We start from the raw sequence: 9,130 nt of genomic DNA, 5'->3' as shown, positions 1-9,130 counted from the left end.
ACGGAAGTTCCACAGATCCGAGAGAGTGTTTTGCGGTATACATTTTTGCTTTGACATTTGACGATGACGATGACATTGAGAAAAGTACAAAAAAATTTAGAAAAACCCCATGAAGAAAATCGCTAAAGAAAAGAAAACGATGACAGCAGCAAAAGCAACAGCAGCAGCACCAGCAGCAGCAACTGAAGAAGAAACACCTGAGCTAATCGTTCCATATTGAGCATAACTTTTCCTGAACTGTCGCTCCGGTTCAGTCACAGTCTTCATTTGTGACTCGCTTGGCTCACACACGTTTTTGGCCCGGCCCAAACTGTCCGTCACCGTCTCACCCTTCCTCTGGCTCTGTCTGTCCCCTCGGTTTGTGTGTGTGTTTTTGTTGTTTTTGTTTCATTATTATTATTTTTTTTGTTGTGGTTCGGTTGCAGTTGCATTTAAAGCCGGCACGTGCTAGGTTGTACCTTGTTTTGGAAACCAACCACAACTCACTCACTCACTCGCTCATTCAACGGAAGGGCGCGTGCGCAGGTGGTTCTTACCCGGAGGGGCCTTACAGAGAGACACTCAGTCAGTCAGTCAGCCAGTCATGCAGTCAGACAGCTAGTGAAACATTGAATAATTTGAAAATTATGCTAATCATTATAAAATAGCTTTTTGGTGTTTAACTAATTTGAGATGTGTCAAACGATTCACAAGATTTTGCAATCACAAGAAACACCCGCATAACTTAAAAGCGAATCGCATCGAAAACGCGACAATCTAATCGCGAAATCTAATCCATCCATCTAACGAAAACTCAACGAAATGTTATTTTGGAAGCGTCTCTGTCGTCCCAATTCGACAAATCGCAGGCAAAGTAAGTAAAGTTTTTTTTTCTTGTCATATTTCTATATAAATCAGTTGTACCACGCCCACGTGGCGCCTTATTTTATACAATGTAATAAGTATATAGAGAGAGAAATATATATATGTACATATGATAAAACGAAAACAAAATCAACCCAAATCAAAAAAAAAACATTGTGAAAGAGAAAGAAAAATGATGATTTTTGAATTTCGGTTTCGGTGCGCTTCTCATTTGCATAATTTGCATCTTAAAATTGTTTCGGTTTCTGTTTTTATTGACTGGTTTATTGATTTCATTTTGTGATTTCGTTTCGTATTCGCCACCAAGCCCATCATTGCCCATGCCCTAAAACAAAAATCTCCTAACAGAAATCTCCTTCTCCTACTATGCCGCATAATAAATTACTATCAAATTTTTATCACCTACAAAAGACGAAGACCTACAAGAGTCCAGACTCAGTTCAGTTCACAGTCCATATGCTTAAATGCCACAAAATAAAAAACATCTCATCCATCCCCAGGTCTCATTCAGAGCATAATGAATAATAACTTCGATATGTAAATCTATATCTTCTTGCCTCTCATTTCATAATCATTCTCAGTGTGCTCCACCACTATGTGTGTTTGTGTGTGTGTGTGTAGGCATACCAACAACAACTCACTGAGCATTATCATTATGATCATTATCATCATCATCGTGCTTAGCCAAAAGATTTATGAATGAGTTTAAGTGAGCTCCCCCCCATTGTAGACTATCCGAATTTAAATAGTCTCAAATCAAGTATTCAATACAAAGCAACAAACAAGTTGTTTATATTATAACAAAGAATACATAACTTATTGTAGTTGTTTATATATATATATGTTCATTATTTGTTTCAAAGAGTCCTTTTAAAGAAGGAAAAGACATTTCATATAATCCATTTTGGAGTGTTCTAATGTGCTTTCCATATGAAAATGATTTGCCCAGATAGCAGTGTTTGATCTAAATCTAAATGTTGGTGGTCAAAGTCGGTCAATATGGGGAGGTAAACTATTCTTGGATGCCGAATTTCTTCAAGTTTCCTTTTGTAATACAACTTTTAGAGAAACCTTTTTAAATATAGTTAAAAAAGTGGCAACCAAAAGCCAAAATGAACTGACTGAACATAATCCAACATTATACAATCGTCATTACTTAAGTACTATGAATGTTGAACATACATATTCTAAACAGATGCAAAATGTTTCACAGCTTATGGAATTCCAAGATCAAAAATCAAAAACTAATACTTTTTGCATCTTATCTAAACGCCCAGAAAATCGTAGAGTTATTACAAGTTACCTAATTCTACCACTTTTAAAAAGATTTTACCTTATTAATGAAAAGTGGACTCTTAAATTGTTTCAATTGTATTGAATCGAATTAGAAAATTTAAATGGACTAAGAAGTCTCAGCATTTATATTTGCCCTCTAGAATCTAAAGTTAGGTTTTATTTATACATACATACATAAGTTTTAATGATCACATCATCGAACATGCTCAATACTCTTTCACACACACCCTTTTTCAGTTTAGTTTTAACTAAAACCAAAAAGATTTAACTCGTTTATTAAGGGGACATCAAGAAAGTCCCACTAAGGGTGTGAGATATCAAAGGAAATGATGCAAAATGTGGTAAAATGGACAATCTGATTTCACTTTTTGCAATAGTTTATATTTGGTTGATCTAGAAATGTTGTACCCCGTTTCCATTTCCATTTTTCACTCCTCAAATCCTTATGATCCTTTTAAAATTTGTTTAATTTCTCTGCTCACCCAAGTGGTAAGAACCGAAAACAAGTGTCAATTCACATCTTGTTAAACATCAAGCAATCACAGAGATGTCCATGTTGAGTGGTGTTGGTGTTGCTGGTTACTATTACTTGGGCGCATCTCTTGTTGTGGTTTCCATTTCATTTCATGCTAACCATTTATTTATTTATTTTCTGTTTTTTTTTTTTCATTCGCCCCACCTTCTCTCTGGTTGTGTCCCTCTACCTTTTTAACAATCAATAAGCGACTATCTGTCTGAGGTTCACATTTTATTCTGTTTTTCTTTCTGATCAACATGACTTTGACTTGTGGTAATTTGATGTTAATGACAATCATCAGCAGCAACACAAAACAACAGCAACAACAACATCGGCAGGCAAGTGACATCGACACCATGATTCCTCTTCCTCCTCCTCCTCCTTTTTCGTCTTCTTCTTGTGGCCCCATCTTCTCGTACCCTAATGCTTAACACGATTTCTGGACAATCTTTCTGCTGTCTGCCTATCATATAGTCCAGCAATGTTTGAGTGTGTTTGTGTGTGTGTGTGTGTATGTGACATTTTTATGTATGACCAAACTAAAAAACTCAAAAGTCGAAATCGTCGTGGCGCACATAATCGGCTTAGACCCTAAGACATAAGACTAAAAAAAAACCAAGACCCGACTCTGTCTCAGAAACTATGATGAGCAGCATTTAGGCATTCTTGTTATTAGTAGTTCGTGTCTGAAGTCATCTGTTTTTCTACCTATTTATTCTCTCCCCTGCCCAGGCCCCACTCCCCCTCTCAGTCTTTTCACTCCTTTTCGAAATGCCATCAAGTTGCATGTTTTATAGGCAGTTTTGGTAACGCATCGTAAAAAATGAAAACGGCCCCGGTGACCGGTCGGTGTCGAGCGATATCAAGAAATGAGTTCAGCGTTTTGTTGTGACACTTTTATGGGTCTCCCCCACCCCTTCCGAAACCAGCACTCGCATCCCCCCGCATCCATAAATTGATGCTATCCACTTGGAATGTTATCCCTTGATGTTTTGATGTCTATCAATAGTTTGGAAAATTCTACCAAGAGATCAAGGATCTCTTTGCCTATAACCTACTTTACTGACCCGCTATAACGAATAACCACCTACCATGCTCCCTTTTCTCCTTTTCCCTCTCTTTCTGTGTGTCTCTTCCTAAATTCCTCAGTCAGCAAAAATTGCTCATAAATTACAAAACAAAAAAAACAAAAAGAACTGCACCTACACCATCATTATCAGCTTGTAAATAAAAAGACTTTATCAAGCATTAAGCCTTTGGGCCATAAGCATCCTCCCTGCCCAAGTCCAAGCCCATTGCCCATTGCCCATGCCCAAGCACATCTACAGCAGTCCCAGACCCAGTCACATCCTTGGCCGAAAGGAGGAGTCGTATATCTGCTTTGGCCTGAAACCAACTCTCTCACCTAATAACATAAAAGTTAACGAAAAAACAAAAAAATAAGGAAAACGAAAGGATGGCGAGAGGAGAGGGCTGGAGACAAGGCATGGCAAATATTTTTATTTATGATTTTACAGATCAGCATATGGCTCAATAATTTTTCCGCACAGCAACAACATGAAAATAACTTTCAAATTATCCTCCACCCCTCATCAAAGCCCTCTTTCTACAATGTTTACTCCTTCCTCCCCTTCTCTCTCCACACCCCACGGATTAAGCCACATTCACCTTTAGCTGCTCCTTCTTCGCCTTTGATTTGGCTGGGGCCAGAGCGTTTAAGTAAGCCAATTTTGAAATTATTGGCGGGGCTCTGCGTATGCAGATAATCGTGACCTGCTGCTCCACACACACACACACCTCCACCTGGTTGGTTGGCCAATAATTCAACCAACTGAAATACCAAAACAAATTACTGTGCGAAAGTTCTTAGAGAAACAGAGAGAGAGAGAGAGAGAGAGAGAGAGAGAGAGACCGAAAAAGAAGACCAAGATCTAAGTAGATTTGATGAGATGGCAATCCATAGATCATTCCATTGATCTGCTCCCTTATCATCATTACTTTTAATTGAATTACTCTATTTTGAACTATCGATTGAATAATTTTTGGATATCAATTTTGGTTTTTTTTTTTTTAATCTTTTTCATGTGATGTATCCTTACTATATGTGGGTTAATATTTGGTTCAGGTTAATATTTTCCCATAAATTATTTGGCGGCTGAGAGAAAATTACTTTAAAATTTATGGCATTCGTTCGGGGGGGATGTGTGTGTGTGTGTGTGTAGAATCTCTGAACTTGGCCCTGTGATATTGTGTGTGTGTGTTTGTTGTTGTTGCTTCTTACACGCTGATTTGGCCCTTTTATTTTTGCAATTTATGTGTGCAGCCTGAGAACAGGTAGAGTTAAAGACTCAAGACTTAAGGCTTGAAGCTCGAACTGAAGCTGAAGCTGGTGCTGGTGCTTTATGCCTTTTATACGTGGCAGTGATATCCACGAATAACGTGTTTTTTTTTTTTTTTGCTTCTTTTCGTTTTTCGGCTGCCCCAAGTGGGCGGGCCATGTTGGCTTGGAAAGTTCGCACGATTGATGATCGACCTGACACACACCACACACACGCACACACACATAGAGATAAATGGAGTTGGAGTTGGATGGATGATCCAACAACTGCAACGCAATGCGCAAAATGCAACTTTAACTTGAGCGACTGTCAGTTGGACTGACAGTTTCGATGACGCCGACCTGTCACCGCACTGACATAGCCATTTATGTAATTACACGCGCGCGGGCCTATCACAAAGCGATCGCCATCGTTCCAAACCCACCCCCTCCCCACCCAACCTCTCCCGAAAAAACCAAACCAAATGAAACCTCTTCCAAGCCCCCCCCCCCAAAAAAAAACACCGGGGACTTGTAATTATTTTCTACTTAATCTTCATCACAAGTGAAACATGTCGAAAAGTTAAGCGAATGACGCCCAGCATACGAGGCATAAGCATAATGCATTTTTCTTTCCCCCGTTCCCAATGAGAGGAACTGATTCGAAATCGGGGGAGGGGGAGAATTGGCCATGCTCTCCCAAAATAGGGTTGGATAAATCAGTCAAACTTTCGTTTAACAATTAACAATTAACAATTTCAAACTGAAATTATCAATGAAACATAATTGAGTACAAATTACAAATTCGATGTGCTTTGAAATGTTTATTAAATCGAACTCTTTAACAATCGAAAAGCCTGTGAGAAGTATCTCTTTCACAAGGTTTCAATCATTAACTATAAATCAAAATTGTATGAAACTTCAGACATGACTTACAAGAATCTCCATGGAAGAGTTTCAAAATATAAACTAAGAAACTTTTTAATCAAATGAAGAAAGTGGAGGATTTAACTGGAGCTAATGTCCTGCAACCCTGTTGTGTCTGTGTGTGTGTGTGTGTGTGTGTGTGCTTCAAAGTCATGCAAAAGATTAAGAATGCCATCCACCTGCACTCCGAGATCTTTCTTTATACTACTCGCTCTTACTCGGTCTCTCTCACACTAACCCTGTTTCATCTTATGCCGTTTCTCTCAGGTGTAACTGGCATATCAGGTGTTTAGGGTCTCACAAACAATCGCACCGCATGCAGATTGAATGGGACGTGATCTTGCCTTTGGGCTCAGTCATCCTTCTACTCCCTCCCTCCCTCCCTCTCTCTCTCCTGTAAGTCAACCTCTGACCGAATTTTGAGCGATAATTATCGGCTGGCGTGCAAATATGCGGAAAGAATTCCCCGCTCACACACACACACACACACACATACGCACACACACACTCCCACAGAATCAGTTGTTTTGACTGTGTCTTTAAATGGAACTAATTAAATTTATTTTTGGAACAGAAAGCGTTAAATTTCGCCAAAAGCCATGACCGTATATTACACACATGTGTAAGGTAGTGTGTGTGTGCCCATAATTGGGGCTTGTAAATCTACTCGGTAACGCCCACAACACACACACACACACACACACACAAACACAGAGACATCTAAAGCAACTCTAATATGCAATCCAATTGGGGCACAAAAGCCAGGTAACAAGGTATACTTTTTCTACTCCTCCCCCTCCCCCCCATCGTTCTCTTCATCCACCACTCTCTTACTACGCCCTCTCTTCCTGTTCGTCGTGCTACTTCCATTCCCATTTTGCAGACTTCGCACTGATTTAGTGTCATATGAACTTGTAAGTGAAGATTATGTTACCAGAATTAATTGCAGCCAAGGTGAAGGTAACAGGCTGAAGGCACACCGGCTCACGGCACACGGCACAAGGCATAAGGCAAAACCGTTCTGATTTTGATTCTGGTTCTGTGGTCCTTCCTTCCGTTTGTCCCTCGTTGACAGCACGTGCTAAAGTTGTTGTCCCTCGTCTCCCGGCCCTGGCCCCCCCTCCACTTGCCACTCTCTGGGCGCTGTCTGTCGGCCTTTTTTTTTATATATACATTTTTGCCTTCCCTGTTGGTAATTTTTATAATTTAATTGAAAAAATGACAGGTTTTACTTTGAGTGGAGGGCGTTGAAGCCTTAAAAATGCTGGCAATTGATGCGATATTGATTTTATATAGTACTTCCACTTATATATATGTATATACATGTATACTGAATATTCATGTACTGTATGTATGTATGTATGTATATGTAAGTATGCAGGAAGTTCCCCCTTTTGTCCTCATATATAGGCACTTTAGTCAAGTGTCTTTTTATCATGGGGTCGATGATGAAGATGATGTTGGTGCAGGTGCCGCCGAGATTGGATGTCGTAAGCAATTTTTTCTCATTGGGGTTGTTGGTTACTTAAACAAAAATTATTGCACAAATTATAAAAGTAAATGCATTAGCTTAGACACCAAATCCTGGTGACTTTTTGCCAAATGTTCATCAACTTTTGGTTGCTTTATACAAAATTGTTTACTTTGTGAAAAGTTTTTCATTCAATTTGATCATGTTCTTTTGACTTTAAAGTGTCTTTGGTTTAATTCTTTCAATTATGCGGCTAGAAATGGCAAACAAAAATCTGCCAAGTCTTTTCTTTGCTGGGACTAATAAAAATCCAATGGCAGTTAAAGTAAATTGACTTTAAAATCCTGTCTCTTTAAAATGCAAACCTTTTATGCATTTATATGTGTGTGATTTGGCTAACCAAACACCCATATACACACACACACACAAACACACAGATGCTCAGTTCAGCATTTTAAAGACAGAGATTCCTTTATTCTCTGTGTGCCTTGATAAGGAAGAATTCATAGCTTTGGCCAGTTTCATGTTTGTGCATTCCTTTTGATGCACATTAGATAAATATTCCATATTTCTGGCAGCAGCAGCAGCAGCAGTAGAAGTAAACAGACTTTGCATACATATTTGCCCAGCAAGAACTAAACCAATCAAACAAATATTTGAGTTTCGATTCAATATTCAACTGGGTGTGTGTGTGTGTGTGTGTGTGGCCAATGTGGCCGCAATTCCGCAATACCCGCAATGCCAATGCCCAGCAATCACCACCGAAAAAGAAAGAAGGAAAGAACAATGCACAAAAAAAAAAAAAAAACAGAAATGGAAAACAAAACCTCAGCGGGTTGGTGCCATGCCACAAGCAACAGAAAGAACCACAATATGCACCACACACAAAAATATATTCCATACAACAATGGCAATTCTCTGATTTCCGTATCCGTATATTCGAATGGAGATGACAAAAATATGAGAGAGGAATATTTGAAAAGGTAAAAAATTCGCAACTTGCACATTAAATTGTAACCCATTCGCAGCGGCCGCGGCATGGCAAAAAGTGAAAAATAAAAATGTTACCATTTAATGGGTCGTCGAGTGGAAAAAGTGAAAAATAAGCGGTGCTTGGTTGACGCCACTGCGAGCATTGCGGTTCTTATCCCACCGCCACACCGCCACCCACTTGGTCCAAAGTCAATTTAGTTTAAATGTAGCCTAACTTAGGGCGCTGCCGCAACTCTAAAGAGACCTTGGGGCTCGGCTCGCTTCTCGTAATTATGTAGGTAGTGTGTAGTAGGTAGTAGGTGGTGCAGGCAAAATGGCCTGAAAGAGAGTTGTTGCTGCAACCGCATATGTTGCAAATTTGTTTGGATTCAGTGGGATGAAAAACAATTACCATATGCCGGGAACGTGCATAATATCCAAGCCAGCTGGCATTTTCATTTTTACCCTCCGCATCCACACAACACACCCACCGATAACAGTCAGAAGCAACCACATCTACACCAACACCCACACCTATATGACATGCCATGTAATCCTTTTCGAGAAATTGTTTAGATTTTTTTCAGCTCTCCTACAATCATATATATGCATATGTATATGCATTTACACACACACACACATTTATGCGTTTATAACTACACTGAGGAAAATCTTTGATATATGAAATGAAAAACCTAAGCAGCAAACAAAACGTTAGATTAGATAACCATAATGTCATTTTTTAGTTGGGACTTTGATTGGTTTT

This window comes from Drosophila willistoni (assembly GCF_018902025.1).
Source record: "Drosophila willistoni isolate 14030-0811.24 chromosome XR unlocalized genomic scaffold, UCI_dwil_1.1 Seg144, whole genome shotgun sequence".
Taxonomy (NCBI): Eukaryota; Metazoa; Arthropoda; class Insecta; order Diptera; family Drosophilidae; genus Drosophila; species Drosophila willistoni.
The sequence above is the reverse complement of the archived record's forward strand: the minus strand, read 5'-3'. Positions refer to the sequence as shown.